Source organism: Zingiber officinale, chromosome 5A (assembly GCF_018446385.1).
Source record: "Zingiber officinale cultivar Zhangliang chromosome 5A, Zo_v1.1, whole genome shotgun sequence".
Taxonomy (NCBI): Eukaryota; Viridiplantae; Streptophyta; class Magnoliopsida; order Zingiberales; family Zingiberaceae; genus Zingiber; species Zingiber officinale.
Window position 1 is genome coordinate 99,212,534 of NC_055994.1, and position 21,666 is coordinate 99,234,199.

The following is a 21,666-nucleotide window of genomic DNA, read 5'->3' on the forward strand; positions in this document are numbered from 1 at the left end:
AAGTATGTTTGTGGAATATCCTAAAGGAACGAAAGGGGGTTTGTTTTATAATCCTAAAAATTAGAAGATCATTGTTAGTACCAATGCTCGATTTTTAGAAGATGATTATGTAATAAACCATAAGCCCATAAGTAAAATTGTTCTAGAAGAAATAAAAGAGGACACGTCTACTTTAGTACCAACAGTACAAGATGAAGTACCACAAAAGACTGCAATACGTGTCACACATGATACACAACCAGAGGCAGTGCCTCGTTGTAGTGGGAGGGTTGTAAAGCAACCTGAAAGATTCATGTTTTTGGGAGAGTCTTCGGACTTGATCCCGGGTAAACATGAACCTGATCCCCGGACATATGACAAAGCACTCCAAGATAAAGATGTAGTATCTTGGCAAAAGATAATGAATTCTAAAATAGAGTCTATGTATTCTAATAAGGCCTGGGAGCTTGTAGAATGAACAGATGGTGTAAAAGTCGTTGGATGCAAGTGGATCTACAAAAGAAAAAGAGAGACAGAAGGGAGGGTAGAAGCCTTCAAAGCAAGGCTTGTTGTGAAAGGGTATACTCAGAAAGAGGGAATCGATTATGAGGAGACCTTTTCACCGGTAGCTATGCTTAAGTCTATCCGGATACTCTTATCCATTGCCACTCATATGGATTATGAGATTTGGCAAATGGATGTCAATACAGCTTTCCTTAATGGAAGTCTTGAAGAAAACATCCATATGAAGCAACTAGAGGTATTCATTGAAAAAGGCAAAGAGCATCTAGTGTGCAAGCTGAATTGGTCCATTTATGGACTGAAGCAAGCTTCAAGATCTTGGAACATCCGGTTTAATGAAGTAATCCAGTCATATGGATTTATTCAGTGTTCGGATGAGTCTTGTGTATACAAGAAGTGTAACGGAAACGTGGTGGTATTTCTTGTACTATATGTAGATGACATTTTGTTAATTGGCAACAATGTCAAAGTGTTATCGGATGTAAGAGTATGGTTGTCCAAATAATTTGATATGAATGACTTAGGAGAATGTGCACACATTCTTGGAATCAAAGTCATAAGGGATCGCAAGAAAAGGATGTTGTGTCTATCTCAAACTTCATATATAGATACAATCCTTGCTCGTTTTAGCATGCAGAACTCCAAGAAAGGTTTCTTACCTTTTAGGCATGGAGTAGCTTTATCTAAAGAGATGTCTCCGAAGACATCAAAAGAGATAGAGGGCATGAAGGCAATTCCTTATGCTTCGGTTGTGGGAAGCCTAATGTATGCAATGTTGTGTACGAGACCTGATATCTGTTTTGCCGTGGGCATGGTTAGCAGATATCATAGTAACCCTGGACAATGATATTGGACTGCTGTAAAGCATATATTGAAGTACCTGAGAAGGACTAGAGATTATATGCTAGTTTACTAAGTAAACGATTTGCTCCCTGTGGGTTACACGGATTCAGATTTCCAATCAGATAGGGACAATAGTAAGTCTACATCAGGCTATGTGTTTACTTTAGGAGGTGGAGCCATTGCATGGAGGAGTGTCAAGTAGAAATGTATTTCTGATTCAACCATGGAAGCTGAGTATGTGGTAGTCATTTTTAAGTTAAAATAATATTTTTTAAAAAATAATTTTTAAGTTAAAATAATTTTTAAGTTAAAATCTTAAATTTTTTAAAATAATTTTTATTTTAAAATAATTTTTAAGTTAAAATAATATTTTTTTAAAAAATAATTTTTAAGCTAGAATTATTTTTAAGATAATTTTTAAGTTAAAACAAATTTTTAAAATAATTTTTAAGTTAAAATAATAAATTTTTTAAAATAATTTTTAAGTTAAGTTAATTTTTAAAATGATTTTTAAGTTAAGTTAATTTTTAAAATAATTTTAAGATAATTTTTAAAATAATTTTAAATTTGAGTCAATTTTAAAATAATTTGAAATTGAATTGAATTTGATTTGGTTTAGTTTAATTTTAATTAGATCTAATTCAATTTTAATTAGATTTAATTTAATTTGGTTTGATTTGATTTGGTTTGGTTTGATTCGATTCGATTTGGTTTGATTTGATTCGATTTGGTTCGATTCGATTCGATTTGGTTCGATTCAAAATCCTTAGTCATCTCACCCGATCTAGGTTTTCAATCATGGAATCCTGTAATTTTTGTGAGATGAGTTAGATTTAGTTTCAAGCTTTGGTTTAGTTTTGTGTTAAATTCAGGTTTAGCTTTGGGCTCAACAAATATATTTTTTCTCGATAACTTCTGGACTATGGTGAGTCACATGGGCATCACTAGATTAACCATGCTTTCAAGGTTTTCCAAATAGTCCTATCCACTGAACTTAGTACAAAACTTTGGTCTAACTAGTTAGGATCCGTAAGGGATAGCTTCGGTTAGTTCCACTAAGTCAAATGCACCAGGTCGAAGCCATATCTTCCTAGACATGTATAGACAAAGTTTCCCTAACGTACTATCATTCAAAACATCACCAGTACCATAGTTCAAGTTAAATTTTTGTCCCTTTTTAACTAGTCCTAATTACCCTGCCGGGTAGGTTATTTTTGGAGATGTCAACTAATTTGGAACCTCCCCCTAAATTATTGATTTTTATTTTAAAATTTTTGTATAATTAAGATTAGTTGTAGTTAAGATTTAATGTTTAATTTGTAATTTAAATTTAATTTTTAAGTTAATTTAAATTTTAATTTAATTTAAGGTTTAAGTTTTAATTTTAAGTTAATTTAAGTTTTAATTTTAATTCAATTTAAGTTTTAAGTTTCATTTTTAAGTCAATTTAAGTTTTAATTTAATTTTGAATTAATTAAATTGGTCAAATTATCCTTCTTTGAAGGAGTACATTTAATGTTTAAGTTTTTATTAATTTTTTAATTTGAATTAATTAAATTGGTTGAATTATATCTCTTTAAAGGTCTATCTTTTAACCTTTTATTAATTGTTAATTTTGAATTTTCTAGATTATCTTTGCCTTTTAAGTTGATATGATTAGTTGAATTTATTAGATTAGTCTTATCTTTAAAATTTAGTTTTTTTGTTAATTAAATTATCTAGATTTGGATAGAATTTGCTGGATTGATATTTTTTAGATTATTAAATAATTTATTAAGAAATTTATTAATTTTGTCTAAATCACCTGGTTACCATTATCATTTGAATTTTTAAATTTATTTAAGTTTAAATTTAAATTTTTAATATTTAACTTTTCTAAATTTGTTAATTTATTTAAATTTTTGTGTAAAGTAATATTTTTAATATTATTAGTTGATTTTTTCTTAGAGGTAGAGTCATTCAAATTGATTTGGTTATCATTTGAATTTTTAGGGTTATTAATTATTTTCATATTTTCTAAATTTTTTAAATTAATTAGAATTATTTTATCAGATAATATCATAGGGGTATTTTTGCATATATTATCAAATGCACTATTTTCACATATATTTTCAGAAATATCTAAATTAACATGCATATTTTTTAAACTACTACTAGCAAGGGTATTTTGGTAAATATTACTAACCTTGAGTGCAACCCCTAATTCAGTAGGCTTTTCGATTTGATTTGACTCGAGTCCAGATTTAATTTTGACTTGATCCTCTAGCTCTAACGACTCCTCGTATAGCTTGATTAACTAGGTTCAAAGCTCATGTACATTCTTGTACTTTTCTAGTCTGCATAAAATATTGTTAGGTAAAATATTACAAATAAGTTTACTTACATTTTCGTTCAATTCTGAGTCCTGATAAGGTTTTCTCAATATCAACACATTATCGAAATTTAGGCTTCCTAAGAACCATTCCATTCCTCGCCTCCAGTAGTTGAAATCTTCTTGATCGTATGGTGGTGGTTCGTAGATGCTCTGTCCTTCTTGAATAGACATTAATATGTTTGCAAAAAAAAAAAAGACAAGAAACAATTTCCAAGACTTTGTCTTGGGGTAAGTAATGTGGGAGATAAAAAAATATGCGTGAGAAAAATATTTTTTTTAAAAAAAAACAAAATATTAAAAAATATTACTACAAATTTTATTAAACGCGATATTTTGTCAATACTAACCAACGGTGAAAAAATGAAAATAATTTTTTCAAAAATATTTTTGGAGGGAAAAAAAATGAAAGGCGTAAGAATATTTTTTAAACAAAAATGATATCTAATTTTTCTTTTTAAAAGAGACCCCCTTTGCTTGATTGGTGCTTGCACCAATTCAAAACGGTACTTGCTCTGATACCACTTGTTGGATCGTCAAAGTCGATAGAGGGGGGTGAATATTGATTGAAAAATTATCGTATCGAATTAGAGTAAGCACAGCGGAAGAATAAAAGCAAAACAATGCTAACACCAACCAATTTACTTGGTTCGAAGCCTTGGTCGACTCCTACTCCAAGGCCCGCGCTCGTCAAGTGCTTTCGTTGGGTAATCGCTAATAGTTCGCAAACAGGTTTACAAAGTTGAGTACAAGAACTATAAAAAAATGAACAATACTGACAACAATAAACAGAACTTGAGTTGCAGGTTGTCGGAGAAGCATCGTCGCAGGAGCACATCGCAGTAGAGCAGTCGTTGGAAGATGTTGTTGTTTTTTGCTCCAGGCGAGACCTCCTTATATAGGATGCTCCGGGCACCCGGATCCCTTCCGAGCACCCGGACTGTGACGTAGGCCCAGCCAATCAGTGTGCTCTTCGTGACGACAAGATAAAGTTTTGCCTTCCGGGCACCCGGACCGATTCCGGGCGCTCGGATCCCTTCTGGGCACCCGGACCACTTTTCTCCAGAAAATCCTTCTCCTGCAAGAAAATGTTAGCCCAAGGTAAAATAAAAGTTACACTACCCTGCAAGACAAAAGTTAGTACAAATATAATAAAAGAATAGTAATTAGATTCCGTCTCACTGAGGCCGAAATCTAGTCACGATCTCAACTTAGATTTCTGAAATGGTTCTAAGTTGGATCGAGGCCTACTGTTCCCTCAAACGGGGAGTGCACCCTCACTAAGTCACTCCTCTCTAGTGACTTACCTTAACTTACCTGTCAGATGTCCGATCAGCCCGTCAACCTATCTGGACTTCGTGCTAGCTATCAGGTCAGCTCGTCGACCTAACTCGACTTCCCTGCAACACTGAGTTAGCACAATAAATGAAACAGTACAATAAACTTAGGGTTACCTCCCTAGGGTTGCCTAGCTTCACTCACTAGGACTTCCATTGTCCGGCTTCACTCACCAGGATTTCCTCCACCTAGCTTCACTCATTAGGGTCTGGCTTCACTCACCAAAACTTCCTCCACCTAGCTTCACTCACTAGGGCCTGACTTCACTCATCAGGACTTCCACTACCTAGCTTCACTCATTAAAGTCCGACTTCACTCACTGGAACTTCCACCACCTAACTTCACTTACTAAGATGATGGTCGCTGCTGTCACCACCTAGCTTCTCCGATCACTTACTAATTGCAGTAGCTATAACCCAAAAATTAATGCACAAAATTAAATGATAAGTAAGAGTAACCAAATACAAATTTTTATTTTACAAACATCACAATAACATATCAATCCCTTAGTCTCAATCTGTAACATCTTTTGCAATTCATAACAGGAAAACATAAAATATTACAGGGCAATCTTAATGTGATCTAACCTTTGTCTTACTTTGACATGTAAAGCCAACCTCCAAATATCTGCTAAGAAACATGAGGTTCATCGTTAGCTCCAAGTAAGCTTCTCAGAGCAAAAAAACAGCATATTCTGAATATAAAAGACAATTATTCTTCTTAATGAGAAAAATAATTGGCTTTTGGCATACAAAAGAGAAAAAAGTCTAGGATTCTAAAAACTCATAATCCTTAAAGTGTATAATACTAATACCTACTTGGTTTAGCACAGGTATAAGATTGAATGCGGTACTTTGGTCAAGGAATTGATGTGAAAGATGAAATTGATATGGTCTCGAGTATAGGATCGAGTCACATGTCGAGATCCGGATCTGTATTTGGTCATGCAACACGTAAGGGGGGAAGGGAGGAAGAAAAGACTCGTCTTAGACAGAGTCCAAATCACTCAAGGGTGAAGACTCGTCCTAGACAAAGTCCTAATTGTTCAATTTTTCTCTCTCCCCTTTATTAATAATGACACTCCTTATATAAGGAGTCAAACATGACAAGATTAGGAAAGACCAACCATAAAGGAAAACAAGGAATCAAAAAAAGAAAAGCATATTAGACCATTATTTGTTTTCTACTATAGCAGTAGTTAAATTAGACCATTATTTATTTTCTACTAATTAGGCAATAGCTAATTTATTTCTAATAGCTAATTAGGTAGTAACTAATTTGCTTTCAACTATAGCGATGTTCAACAAAGGCGTCCACCTCGGTGTCCACATCATCGCTCCCCTCCTCGATACTGAGCTTGTCCTCAAGCTCGAAAGCAGGGTATAACGCCACTAATAGCATGAAGGGAAATTTCTGAATTCACTTCCCCCTCTTCCTCACCTTCCCTGTTATCATCAGGCACTTCAATCCAAAAATGTATTTACACTTGTGACCCGTGGAGTGGGATTCATCACAGTTAAAACAAAGACCCTTGGCTCTCCGTTCTGCCATCTCGGCACGAGTCTGATGTTTGAAAAATGAAACAGGTGGAGTCTCCTTGCTGATGTCCGGGGTCCTAGTCTTCGCCAAAGGAGGGCCTCCACTGCTGGTGTTGAGCTTGGTTGTGGTCCCGCCCCAATTCGTGCGCAGCAGCCCCCCGCCTTGATGGAAGCACTGCTTCTGTTCTAGTGCCCTGGCCATATTCATTGCAATGCCTAGGTTTTCAAGCTTCTGCAGTTCAATGTTTATATGGAAATCTTTGACTAGCCCTTCAGTGAATAAGTCAACTTGTTGTTGTGGTCGGAGGTCCGAGTGAGGTGAGATTGAAATTGTCGCTGGTAGTTTTCTACAGAGCCTGTTTGTTTCAGATTTGCTAACTCTCCCAAAGGATTGTTGCTTAGGGGCGGGCCAAAGCGGATATGACAGTGGTCTCTGAACTGCTTCCAAGTCATCTCTGGCTCTTCTTGCTCTACCTTATCAAACCAAAGTTGGGCTTCTCCTACCAAGTGGAAGGCAGCAAGGCCAACCTTGTTAGCCTCTGTGGTTTATTTGGTTGGTAAAGAATTTTTCGCACCTTTTAACTGTTGGTGCAACCTTAGGTCAAAGTTGACCTGGTTGACCCGACTCGAGGTGACTTGACTCGAGTTGTATTTTGATGTTTGACTTGGGAAGATTGTCGGTGCAACCTTAGGTCAAGGTTGACCTAGTTGAGTTGCATGTCGATGTTTGACGAGAAGAGAGTTGTATTCTTGATGTTTGACAAGAATAGGTGTTTGGGAGATTGTAGGTGCAACCTTAGGTCAAGGTTGACCTGGTTGACCTGATTCGCGAAAAGTCCAAGTATGGAGACTTGGCACTGGAAAAGTCCAAGTACGGAGACTTGGCACGGGGAAAAGTCCAAGCAGGTAGCTTGGAAAATCCAAGTATGGAGACTTGGCAGGGGAAAGTCCTAACTGGATGTTAGGCGGTGTGGAAAGTCCCGTGAGTGAAGCCAAAGGTGGGAAAGTCCTAAGCGGGATGTTAGGCGGTTGGAAAGTCCTGGTGAGTGACCGGTGAGAAAGTCCTAACTGGGATGTTAGGCGGTGTGGAAAGTCCGTGAGTGAAGCCGAGGGTGGGAAAGTCCTAACGGGATGTTAGGCGGTTGGAAAGTCCCGGTGAGTGAAGCCGAGGAGTGGAAAAGTCCTAACTGTGATGTTAGGCGGTGTGAAAACCCTAGTGAGTGAAGCTAGGTGAAAGTCCGGTGAGTGGCAGCGAAGGAAAATCCAGATGGATCAAGGATGATCGGACATCCGGTGTTGAGAAGGTCAAGTAGGTCAAGGGAGTGACCGGATACTTGACACGAAGAGAAAAGTCCAAGTGGGTCAAAGGATTGACCGGACACTGGTGAGGAGTCTTAGCAGGTCAAGGGAGTGACCGGATGCTAAGCATGATGTACCAACAGTCAAGGTTGACCGGATGTTGGTTTGGGAGACTTGGGACTTGGTTTGGGCAAAACCAAGCTGCGGATCGATGCGGACCGATCGATCGTTGTGTGTCTGATCGATCGGTGACCAATCGGATAACAAGTAAGGTGTGGGCTTCTTGATCGGTGCCGGGACCGATCAGGGGTCTGATCGGTCCCGGACCGATCGAGGGCAGTGGGATCGGTCGGGACCGATCAGATTCCAGAGTTGGGCAACTCTGCTGAAGCCTTCGATCGATCGGGGACCGATCGAGGGCCTGATCGGTCCCCACGACCGTCGAGCAAGGCCCGAACCGATCGAGCTTCACCTGATCGGTCCATCTAACCGTTGCGTAGCAGCCGCTAGTTTCATTGTCTTCTTCGCGGTATAAAGGGGTCTGCTGCTACTTCTTCTTTTCTTCTAGAACTTCATTCTTACTGCTGAAGCTTCGCTCAACCGCTTTGATTGAGCTCGCCGCGTGAGCTTCGGTCGTCGACCACTTTGCGTTTGGGTTGTGAAGTTGCTGCTTCACCTCCAGTCGACAAGAAAGCAAGCAATTGGTAGAGTGCTATTGTATTCATATTGTATTGCTTTTCTTACTGTTCTTGTGCTCTTTGTTTGCTGTTGCAAACGTTTGTGGCGAGGTTTCTCCACCCACAAGGAGAATATTGTATTAGCCGGTTCTCCGGGGGCTCATCCACCGACGGATTGACTGGACTCCTCCACCTTACGGACACGCCGAGGAGTAGGAGCCCTAATCTCCGAACCTCGTTACATCCTTGTGTTAAGGTTTGATTTTCTTCTCCTTCGTTTCTTTGTATTTTCCGCTGCGCTAACACGTTTTGTAGAAAGAAACGACGATTTGGGGTCGGCTATTCACACCCCCCTCTCTAGCCTCCGTACGAAGGATCCTAACATTAACCTAGCTCAGTGAATCCCCTTCTCCAGAATAGGTGGGGAACTCCATCTTTGAGTATCGCGGAGCCATGGTGCTGCTGGTTGGCAGTTCAGGTCTGACCTCTGAGCCTCTAGAAGGGTCATACTCTGCGCTGGTAGGGATGTCTACAATATGCAAAGGTCGTCGTCTAGTATCTTGAACAGTACGAGAAATCTCGGCAATCTGCTCCTCTAGTCCTTGCTAGCGGGAAGTGATCTGCTCCATGAAAACTTGTTGTTGTAACATCAATCTTTCCATGAAGGTCTCGAGTTTGGATGTGTTAGGATCCGTGTCACCCATGGTCAGCTCTGATACCAAGTTGATATGGTCCCGAGTATAAGATCGAGTCATATGTCGAGATTCGGATCCGTACTTGGTCATACAACACGTAAAGGGGAAGGGAGGAGGAAAAGACTCATCCTACACAGAGTCCAAATCACTCAAGGGTGAAGACTCGTCCTAGACAGTCCTAATTGCTCAATTTTTCTCTCTCCCCTTTATTAATAATGACACTCCTTATATAAGGAGTCAAACATGACAAGATTAGGAAAGACCAACCATAAAGGAAAACAAGAAATTAAAAATAGAAAAACTAATTAGGTCATTATTTGTTTTCTACTATAACAATAGTTAAATTAGGTCATTATTTATTTTCTACTAATTAGGCAATAGCTAATTTATTTCTAATAGCTAATTAGGTAGTAATTAATTTGCTTCCAACTATAGCGATGTTCAACAAAGGTGTCCACCTCAGCGTTCACATCATCACTCCCCTCCTCGATAGTAAGCTTGTCCTCAAGCTCGAAAGCAGGGTATAACACCACTAATAACATGAAGAGAAATTTCTGAATTCACTTTCCCCTCTTCCTCACCTTCCCTGTCATCATCAGACACTTCAATCCAAAACAGGCATTTACACTTGTGACCCGTGGAGTAGGATTCATCACAGTTAAAACAAAGGCCCTTGGCTCTTCGTTCTGCCATCTCAGCGTGAGTCAGACGCTTGAAAAATAAAACAGGTGAAGTCTCCTTGCTGATGTCCGGGGTCCTGGTCTTCGCCAAAGGAGGGCCTCCACTGCTGGTGTTGAGCTTGGTTGTGGTCCCGCCCCAATTCATGCACAGCAGCCCCCCACCTTGATGGAAGCACTGCTTCCGTTCTAGTGCCCTGGCCATATTCATTGCAATGCCTAGGTTTTCAGGCTTCTGCAGTTCGATGTCAATACGGAGATCTTCGACTAGCCCTGTAGTGAATAAGTCAACTTGTTGTTGTGGTTGGAGGTCCGAGGTCCGAGCGAGGTGAGATAGAAATTGGCGCTGGTAGTCTTCTACAGAGCCTGTCTGCTTCAGATTTTCTAGCTCTCCCAAAGGGTAGTTGCTTAGGGGCGGGCCAAAGCGGATATGGCAGTGGTCTCTAAACTGCTTCCAAGTCATCTCTGGCTCTTCTTGCTCTACCTGATCAAACTAAAGTTGGGCTTCCCCTACCAAGTGGAAGGCAACAAGGCCAACCTTTTCAGCCTCTATGGTCCTTTGGTTGGTAAAGAATTTTTCGCACCTTTTAACCTAGCTCAGCGGATCCCCTTTTCCAAAATAGGTGGGGAACTTCATCTTTGAGTATCACGGAGCCATGGTGTCGCTGGTTGGCAATTTAGGTCTGACCTCTGAGCCTCTAGAAGGGTCATACTCTGCGTTGGTAGGGCTGTCTGTAGTGTGCAAAGGTCGTCGTCTAGCATTTTGAATGGTACGAGAAATCTCGGCAATCTGCTCCTCTAGTCCTTGCTGGCGAGAAGTGATCTGCTCCATGAAAACTTGTTGTTATGACATCAATCTTTCCATGAAGGCCTCGAGTTTGGATGTGATAGGATTCGTGTCACCCATGACCGGCTCTGATACCAAGTTGATATGGTCCTGAATATAGGATCGAGTCATAAGTCGAGCTCCGGATCCGTACTTGGTCATGCAACACGTAAAGGGGGAAGGGAGGAGGAAAAGATTCGTTATAGACAGAGTCCAAATCACTCAAGGAGGAAGACTCGCCCTAAACAGAGTCCTAATTGCTTAATTTTTCTCTCCCCTTTATTAATAATGACACTCCTTATATAAGGAGTCAAACATGACAAGATTAGGAAAGATCAACCATAAAGGAAAACAAGGAATCAAAAATAGAAAAGCTAATTAGACCATTATTTGTTTTCTACTATAGCAGTAGTTAAATTAGGTCATTATTTATTTTCTACTAATTAGGCAATAGCTAATTTATTTCTAATATCTAATTAGGTAGTAATTAATTTACTTCCAACTATAACAATGTTCAACAAAGGCGTCCACCTCGGTGTCCATATCAGAAACTTGAGTTAGATATCCATAACTTGGCTAACTTGGCAACTCACATTATATGAACTAGGAGGAGTTTATTCACCTCTAATGAATTGGCAGCTCAAATGATATGGAAGCAGTTCATTCAGATGAACTGAAAGCTGTTCAAAATGAAGTGGAAAAAATTCATCCAGTTTGGATGAAGTGAGGGTGATAGGGAATGACTAAGTGCAGTTTAGATGGAACTGAGAGCTCATGCAATTCAGATGAACTAGAAGCAGTTCAGATGAAATTGTTCAGGTGACACTATTCCCTGTGAACAGCTAAAGTGAGAGGTGACAAACGCAAATGATCCTGTCAGAAAGCAGTGAAGGTGGTTGGTTGGGAAAGTAGCTCTGACGTTGACTGGATGAAGACTTCTCGCTATCCTGTGTGTCACAATGAGCGTTAGTGCCGAGCTAGGGAAAGGGTCTCCGGCGTTCGCCCTCCGACGCTCAAGTGACTGTAGCAACGAGCGTGTAAAATTATAGAGCATCGCATACCTCTGCTTGTAGATTGAGACCCCTTTTTATAATATCACTGTTGTGTTTATGCATGCATCCCAAAGCATTCCTAAGAAAATACAAGTCCTAAAATGACTCTGACACCTTCCTTAAAAGAGCGTGCAAATCTTTGTGATTTGATAGGTTGAAAGCTTCGAATGTATGATTTGTCCGCAAGATATTCTTTATCCCTTATAGCACTAACTTCCAAAAAAAAAGTACGAAATTGCAGGTCCCTAGGGCCCACATTAGGTCGACCGACCGTTACTCAGGGGGACCGCCAGCTTGGCCTTATAGGACTCCGCCAACAACCCAGTCTCCACTCAGCCTCCTCCTTGACCGTAAAGGAGCAGCACTTCCGATCAGTCCACATCCCCGATCGGCTGAGGCTATCGGTCGGGTTACTCAATGCTCGACAATGAAGATGGCCTACTTGTCCCCAATTGAGACACATAGTCCAGTTGAGCGGGAGGTCCGATCGGACACTCACGTCCGATTGACCCTGTGACCGGTCTGGGCACACTCCTACTATTGTTGGTACCTTTAACCGCTTCTTAACTTTGACCATCACGTCAATCGATCTTCCCCATTTTGACCCTTTTTTGGGGGGTCCACCTTTAACGTCGTATCAGCAAATAAACGGAAGAGATGGTCAATTGCTGATGAAAGGAAGAAATGAATAACTCCAGGTGAAGGAAAGAAGTGGATAATACCTATTTAAAGGAAGAGGTGGATAATTCCTAGTAAAAGAAAGAGGTGGAGAGAAGGGAGATTGGATAGATTATGACTGAACTGGTAAAAGGTGATTACTTGGTGCTTTGAGATACAACTAAGAAAATAAAATTATATCTTGATAAAAAATGATTTAGCAAATTTGAAGAAAGCAGCACAGCAGATAAGTGTTTCAATCCCAACCTAGACATAAACATGTCTGTAATTAGCTATCCAAATACTTCATTTTCCATGCTCAATATGACAGTAGTACAGTATATTTGTAACCGTCATTCTCCTTATTAATGTAATCATACTATGGGTAGAATATTGCAAATTAAAACATCAAATCAAATTCATGGAGACACAAGTAACAGTCACAGAATCTATACAATCGAGAAAATAAAAATAAAAAGTAATAAAAAAAAAGCGAGAATGGGACGGATGAAACGAGCCTACGGATGCTCATGTGGATCTTGATGAGACGAAATTCTTCCAAGGTGAGGCCTTTCTCCTTGTCGAGGCGGTGGACCACGTCGACCTTGTCGGGGTCAAGGAGTTGCTTGCTGCAGCAACACAAATGAAACATGAGCTTGTTTAAGAAAAAGGCAAAGCAAAAATACAGAAAAAAAAAAATCGCAAGACCCAGAGATTAAAGAGGAGAGAAGAGGGAAGCATCTACTAGTGCGAGGAGGTCCAAAAGTTTGCCGCCATCTCTGGGGAGGAAGCGAGGAGACGGTGGATAAATTTTCCAGCGAACCCTTTGTTAAGCTTTGGGGAACAATGTAGGGCGCTGTAATTTTCCGACCTTCTTTCAATATTGTGGTAAAAAGACGAATATTTTAGGGTTTAGGGTCCTCGTCAACCCGTCCCAAGGTCAAGAAATAAATTAGGCAGCTACTAACCTATGGAATAATGATTAGTACATAAGGAAGATATTTATCTCGATTTTACTAAGATTCAAACCCTAGAATCTATTATGACAATATCTCATGCACTAACTATTAGACCTATCTGAGAGACAAAAAATCTATATAAAGGCTTTGTTTGATTAATGCAAATATTAAATTAATTATTCAATGTAATCATGAAGTCTTATATTAATGACGAAAAATAATAAAAAATGGTATAATTTTTATAGATCAATACATATTTACTTTTTAAAATAATAATTTTTGGCATGTATTTTTCACATTTAAATATTATTATTAAATATGTACCTGTCATTTTTTTTTTAATATTACATAGACATAATATATCAAAAATGGGGCCGCAACGATAAAATAATTATCCTTTAAAATCATGAATTTGAATAGCAGATACGATCTCTAATATGGTATAACTTCGCGCACACTTTTTTTTTAAATAGAATAAAATTGAAATCAGAAAAAAATCAAAAGGATACAATTTTTTTTTAATAAATAAAATTGAATCCGAGCAAAATAGTAGAAAATATATTTATTTATTTAAACTCAAATAAATATGTATACTTATTGATAAAAATTATAATGATACAATATAAATAAATATAATTTATTAAAACTACGGTGGTTCACGTCAATTTTTATATAATATTTCTAAAATTTAAAATAAATCACCCATTTATTACATTTAGATAATTATTTTTAACTGCATATTACATTAGTTATTTAAAATATTTAATTTTTTTACTTTTTTATTATTTTTTCTTTCGATGTAATATTTAGTTTTTATTATTAAATTTATTTTTTTTATTTTTATTTTAATATTTAAGAAATAAATTTTATTCTTTAAATTTAAATAAATATTATTTATAAAATTTAAATTTAAGAAAGGGATAAGGCTGCTTATCTAAATTTTTGTTACTTAAAATTTAAAATTGAATGTATATTAAATATTTAGGAAAATTAATATAGATACTCTAACCATAAAATATTACTTTGTTCCTGATTTATAAATATTAGACTATTCGAATTAGGTACGAACGTATTTATAAACCTAACTAAAATCCAGACCATCAATTATCTTTTTTATAATTTGAAACTAAATTGATAATTTAATAAATTTAATTTTTATTTTATTTTTTAATTTATGAGTTTCTTATACTGCTTTTTGATAACTGTGGGAATTATTTGTTTCATCACTCGATTTCGATTAAAATCGATTAATCAGTCGATTTTCAGACCTAGAGATCTCAAAATGATATGAAACTAGTTTCTATGTATTCGTTTAGTTCTTATGATTATATTCATGTCCTCTAATATCAATTTGACCAATATATTGAGAGTAATGATTTTTTAAACATGAATTAATTTTTCATGTTCAAAAAATCATTACTCTCAATATATTGAGTCAAATTGATATTTGAGAGCATGGATATAATCATAAGAACTACCCGAACATATAAAAACTAATTTCATGTCAATCAAACATCGTTTTTCTATCAAACAATTTTTTCTAAAATAGTTTTTTTAAAAATCGATTATAAAATGTATTATTTTTTGAAAAATTAATTCGGATTTAAACGAACACTGCCTCAATATATTTTGTCAAATTAATATTTGAGGAGAACTAGATGAATACATAGAGATCTAGTTTCATATTATTAAATTGGTCGAAAAAGGCCGATGGACCTAGATATCTCAGAATGACATGAAATCAATTACTACGTATTCGTCTAATTCTCCTCATTATAAAAAATATCCTCAAATATCAATTTGACCCAATATATTGAAATTCTTTTATTATACTTATCATTATACTTATTGATCCGGAGGTAGGGTGGGGCCTGCCAGGTAGAAGGGTCAAGATGGCCAACGCCCCAGGAGTTCGTCCGATCAGGTGATCCTTCCTTCCCGATCGACGCAAGGAATACCCGATCCGGCACTACGACGACTCGGTCAAATGCTGAGCTTACGACGCTCAAAAATCTCAAGCATGGATGGACGAAGGCCGAGCGGCTGTCTCGCTCGATTAAACTGTGGACGCAACCCCGACCAAGCAGGAACGACTCCCTTGCTCAGCAGGACGGAGCCGGACAGCAGACCATTGGTCGATCGGACGCTCGGCCCGACCACGATACCGCCCGGGAGACGGACCAGCTGAGCGGCTCTCCCGCTCGGCCCGACCATGGCATCACCCAGACAACAGACTGGTCGAGTGGCTCTCCTGCTCGACCCAATAGCGAACAAAAGGAGCAGTTGGGAATATCTTCCTAGGGACTAGTATTACCGACAGACGGTGTGGTTGGCGGCATGGTTAGGCAGAGAATCGTACGGTGAAAGCTTCCACTGTCAAGTCAGGGATATGCTCGAGCTGTTAAGGTATGGCGACAGACATGCTTTTCTGACACAACCTTTCCAGGTATGCTCTGAGAAACATGCATGCCTTGGGAAGTGTGCATACGCCTCTCGGGAACCCTATATAAGGACCCCCAGAGTTCGACGGAGGTATGCTCACTTCTAATATAGCTACAGTTACGCTGCTGCTATGTTCTCTTCTCTACTTCATTCGCTTGCTGCCGCCGATGACTGACTTGCGCATTGGAGGGCCATCGCCGGGGAACCTCTCCCTAGCTCGGCACTGACGACTTGTGGTTGCAGGCTTAGCTCGTTGGAAGTCCACGTCATCTTCAGTCTACATCCAGTCAACGTGAGCGTCATCTCCCCAGCGTCCGTCAACTCGACTCTCGGACAAGATCAAATTTGGCACCGTCTATGAGAATGCACTTGAATTCGAGCCGAGACGATGGAAGCAGCTGGATGTCTCCACACCGTGGCGCTCACTCAAGAGGAGCTCGACGCGCTCATTCAAGTACGAGCGATGAAAATAGTTGAGCAATAGCAACAAAAGGCGCTAGCCGACCGGCTAGCGCAACAAGCAACATCGGCCCCGGGAGGTCGAGCGGCTCACGAAGACCGATCGGAGCAACTTTCCATCTGGGGGCAGAATAAAATGTCGACCGACACTCATGGAGATGCTCCACTCGCGCTCATTCCATTTCACCAGGCATTATTTCAGACGCCCTCAGAGATTACTCAGGCCAACCAAGAAAGGGGTTCTTCCTCAGACGAAGCTCCCGTCCGGGACTCAAGAAAGGGCAAAGCGCCCCGAGTTGATCTGTCTCCCGAGCGGATTAACCAACAATTCTCCAAGGTAATTCTACAAGATCCACTGCCGAGGCACTACGCTCCCTTGGCGATCGGAGAGTATAACGGGTCGACCGACCCAGACGACCATCTCGGTAAGTTCGATAATCCTGCTACTCTCCATCAATACATTGACGAAGTCAAGTGTCGAGTCTTCCTCACTACATTATCCGGCTTGGCACAACGTTGGTTTCGGAGGTCGCCGAACGGATCGATTTGAAGTTTCAAGGACTTCCGAACAGCTTTCTTCCACCACTTCACGAGCAGCAGATGCTATCAGAAAACAAGCGTAAGCCTATTCTCCATGAAGCAGGGCCAGAGGGAGACCCTCAGACCATACATCCAACACTTCAATCAGGTGGCGATGGATATGTTGGTGTAGCAGGACCGACAAAAGGGGGGTGAATTGCCTGTCACTCAAAAAGTATACCCTCCTCAAAGAACTTTAACTCAAAATGAAAGCAACAAGAGTATTATAAATTAAATGACAGAAACAAAAAGAGAGACGACTTAGCTATTTGACTTGGTTACAACCGAGATGGTTGTTAATCCAAGGCGGTTGGAAAGTGCACTAGAAACGTCTCCTTCTTTGAAGGCGGAGAAGCCTTTTACACTTTGAGAGTACAGAAGTTGCTAAGAATGAAAGTACAGAGTTGTTTTTTCGAATAGTTGTTCGAGACCCCTTTATATAGGGGTTCCAGAACTTATCAGACCACCTGATATTCAGGATCAGGTTTTGACTCGAGAGGGATCGATCGACCGATCCCCAGGTTCGGTCGACTGAACCTGATGAACTCTCCTAGCTTTCTGTTTGGATGCAGACTCTGTGGATCGAGCACAGGTTCGGTCGACCGATCAGCCAACGGTCTCCCTGATCTGGCCCGATCAGCATGCTCGACTAGGTCTTCTGGTTTATCTTCAGTTCGGTCGACTGATCAGAGGGTCCAGTCAACCGATCAACCAACGGCTGGATGCTGACGTGGCTGCGATGGCTGGCTTCTGAAGATAAGGGTCCAGTCGACCGATCATGGCGTTTGGTCGATTGAACACTTGTCAAGTCAACTCCCGATTGACTTGCTCTGGTTCGGTTTACTTAGGTGATTTCGGCCAACCGGAATAGGGCTCACCCGAACCCAATTCTCGGCCTTCTCCTCGAGCAGTCTTCCATCCCAACTTTACGTCCTTCGAACGCCGCGCACATTCTTCACGCCCATCGGTGTACTCTTCCGCGACTCTCTCGTCCTTTGGACGCACCGAGGCCGTCGGCTCCCTTCCCGTGCCATCCTTCTCGCTAGCTGCGTCTTCTGCTCGACTTCTTGCGCTCCTAAGCTCCTGCACACTTAGACACATGGATCAGACAAACAAGACCTAACCTAAACTTGGTTGATCACATCAAAACAACCACGGGGTCCAACAATTTTCCCCTTTTTGATGTGCATCAACCCAAATTTGAGTTAGGGGAAAACAAGCAAATAGTAATTTTAAGAAAATTACTAAACTAACATTTTAAGCACAAAAAATAAAGTTTGGAACATAAGGTAGAAAAAAAAATATTAAAAAAAATAATTTTCCTAACTTCCCCTAAACTTGTCACTTAATTCTCCCCCTTTGCTCACAGTAAAAACGGAGTAAAAATAATCTTCTAAGTCATTTTGAAAAAATTTGGTAAGTGAAAATTTAATATTATTTTCAGAAAAACTTAGCTTAGATAAATCTAATTTCAGAAAAGATCTTAAGTAAAGAAAAATGAGAATTTTTCTAAGTAAAACTTTCCAGAAACATTTTTCTAGATAATTTTTTTTTTTAAGAATTTCTAAAGAAATGTTTAAAAAACTTTTTAAAGTATTATTTAATTTTAATGCTTTTATCAGAAAGTTAATTAAATATTTTATTTCGATATTTCGGCTTTCAAGTCGTGGCGAGGCATTAGACCTTCTTGGTTATTGGAGCAACAACCACTTCTTTAGACAAAGCTTCCATAAAGAATTGTTTAATTTTCTCACTGTAAGCTTTTAACTAAAAGAAAATTTTAAACTAGCAAAGATTTTGGAACCCAGTAAAGGTTCCTTCCTACAGGGTTGGTCAAAAACTTAGGGGGTACATATCCTTTAGGTATTCTTCTAAGTTGGCCCTGATGTTTTCTTATATACCAATTTAATTTTCCATAAACATTAATTTTTTATTTTTGAAAAGCATGAATTTTTAAACATGAATTTTCAGTTTTCAATTTTTCAATTTCTAAATTTAATTTCTCATTTTCTAACATTATTTTTAAATTGACAATTTCTTTTTCTGATTTGACTAAGTCTTTAGTAAGTACTTTGATAAACTTAAAAGACTGAGAAGGAGTGAGATCACGCACCTTACTTACCTCACTTGGTGATGCTCCCCCTTCATCGTAACTTTCTTCTTCTGATTCTCCCCCTTGATCAATGCTCATCTCTGAGTCTGAGTCATCTTCGAAGAGATGGTTGGCCACCAGTGCTAGTCCCGAGAAAGCTTCGGCTTCTGACTCGGAGGATGAAGAATCATCTCATGTAGCCTTCAGGCTCTTGTGTGTAGAGGACGTCGATTTTTGAGATTTCTCTTTGTTCTTTTTCTTCAGTTTGGGGCAGTCATCCTTGATGTGTCATTCCTCGTTGCAGTTGTAGCATCGGACCACCCTTCTGTTGCGTTGATGCTTTCTCGACTGCGATTTAAATTTATTAGTTTTAACAAATATATTTAGCTTTCTTACCAATAATGCTGCTTCGTTTTCATCGATCGAGGATTCGGAGTTAGAACCGTTTATTCTTGCCTTTATGGCAATGTTCTGACTAGTCTTGTCTACTCCATTGGGCTCTGCAACTCGAGATTCGTGAAGTTCAAAGTAGAAAACAAATTTTCTAAAGTACTTACCTCGAAGTCCTTAAAGATGTAGTATGCATCTACTAAGGACGCCCATTCTAGAGTTCTAGGGAAGGCGTTGAGCGCGTACCGGATAGAGTCTCGGTTCGTTACTTCTTCTCCAAGGTTGCTTAGTTGAGTTATTAGCTCTTTAATCCTTGCTTGGAGTTGCGCTATCTTCTCGCCGGTGTTCATCCGGAGATTCGTTAGATATGTCCGAAGGATGTCGCGCATTGCTAGCTTTGCTTCCGAGGTACCTTCGTGGAGTTCTAGGAATTTCTCCCAGAGGTCTTTTGCGGAGTCATAGCTTCCGATCCGACTTACCTCCTGTGGCGGAAGAACGCTGAGCAAGTGGAACTCAGCCTTTCCGTTAGCCATGAAATCAGCCTGCTCCTTCTTCGTCCATTGACATTCTTCTTTGTCTTTTGGAGCTGCAAAACCATATTTCATTGTAATAAGAATGTCAAAATCCATTTTAAAGAATACCTCTATTTTTCGCTTCCATGTAACGAAATCTCCGTCAAACTTTGGGGGATGAATGTTCGCGTCGACCATTGTCCTGATCTTTATGCTTCAGACGACGGTTAGTCCTTCTGAGGCTGTTTGGCTCTGATACCACTTGCTGGTGCAGCGGGACCAGCAAGAGGAGGGTGAATTGCCTCACTCAAAAAGTATACCCTCCTCAAAGAACTTTAACTCAAAATGAAAGCAACAAGAGTATTATAAATGAAATGACAGAAACAAAAAGAGAGACGACTCAGCTATTTGACTTGGTTACAACTGAGACGGTTGTTAATCCAAGGCGGTTGGAAAGCGCACTAGAAATGTCTTCTTCTTTAAAGGCGGAGAAGCCTTTTACACTTTGAGAGCACAGAAGTTGCTAAGAATGAAAGTACAGAGTTGTTTTTTCGAATAGTTGTTCGAGACCCCTTTATATAGGGGTTCCAAAACTTATCAGATCACCAAATCTTCGGGATCAGGTTTTGACTCGAGAGGGATTGGTCGACCGATCCCCAGGTTCGGTCGACCGAACCTGATGAACTCTCCCAGCTTTCCATCTAGATGTAGGCTCTGTGGATCGAGCTTAGGTTCGGTTGACCGATCAACCAACGGCTGGATGTTGACGTGGCTGCGACGGTTGGCTTCTGAAGATAGGGGTTCGGTCGACCGAACACTTGTCAAGTCAACTCTCGGTTGACTTGCTTTGGTTCGGTTTGCTTGGGTGATTTCGGCCAACCGGAATAGGGCTCACCCGAACCCATTTCTCGGCCTTCTCCTCGAGCAGTCTTCCGTCCCGACTTTACATCCCTCGAACGCCGCGCACGTTCTTCACGCCCACCGGTGTACTCTTCCGCAGCTCTCTCGTCCTTCGGACGCACCGAGCCCGTCAGCTCCCTTCTTGTGTCGTCCTTCTCGCTAGCTGCGTCTTCCGCTCGACTTCCTATGCTCCTAAGCTCCTGCACACTTAGACACAGAGATTAGACAAACATGACCTAATATAAACTTGGTTGATCACATCAAAACAACCACAGGGTCCAACAGGATATTCTCTCGGGTCTCGTCTCAGGCCATGATGAATGCGTTCATGCAAGGTCTCGTGGACGAGAACTTCTTCCGGCCGCTCGTCAAGAAGCCACCTCGTGACTACGACCACATGTTGAAGAAGGCCAATGAATACATAAACGTGGAAGAAGCCCGACGGCCAGAAGGAAGGAAGCACCATCCGAACCATTGGTGCCTATCGAACGGAGGCCGTCGATCAGCTATCAACCGCCAAGAGGGCCGTGAGCCGAAGGAACACGACCACACGCCGTTCAGTATGTGACCTTCGAGCGACCAAAACCAAAGGGAAATGTATGTACTCTTATGTTCTGCTCTTTCCATCAATCAGTCACCCACAATATCAGTGACTGTCGCGGGTTTGCCTCGATCGCACAACCAACGCCGAGGAGCTACCGACGTCGATCGCCTTCACTCGACCGACGACACGGACATCAGAGAGTCGGACGGCGTGAAGAGGCCCGAGAATCACTGCGGCAACATCGCAGGAGAAGCACTGATCCTGCATGGGCCTCACATAAGCGAAGCCGACCGGCCGCTCGAGAGGAGGAGAATA

General features: G+C 40.2%; 1 long non-coding RNA gene across 1 annotated transcript; it reads right to left on the reverse strand.

Annotated features, from left to right (window-relative positions):
• Positions 1 to 5,642: 5,642 nt before the first annotated feature.
• On the reverse strand, positions 5,643 to 13,247 carry LOC121983056. Its single transcript, XR_006112366.1, has 3 exons — positions 13,220 to 13,247; positions 12,997 to 13,103; positions 5,643 to 5,680 (listed from the first exon to the last, which is right to left on the reverse strand). It is a non-coding gene; the product is annotated as an uncharacterized LOC121983056 (long non-coding RNA).
• Between the last annotated feature and the right edge of the window lie 8,419 nt (positions 13,248 to 21,666).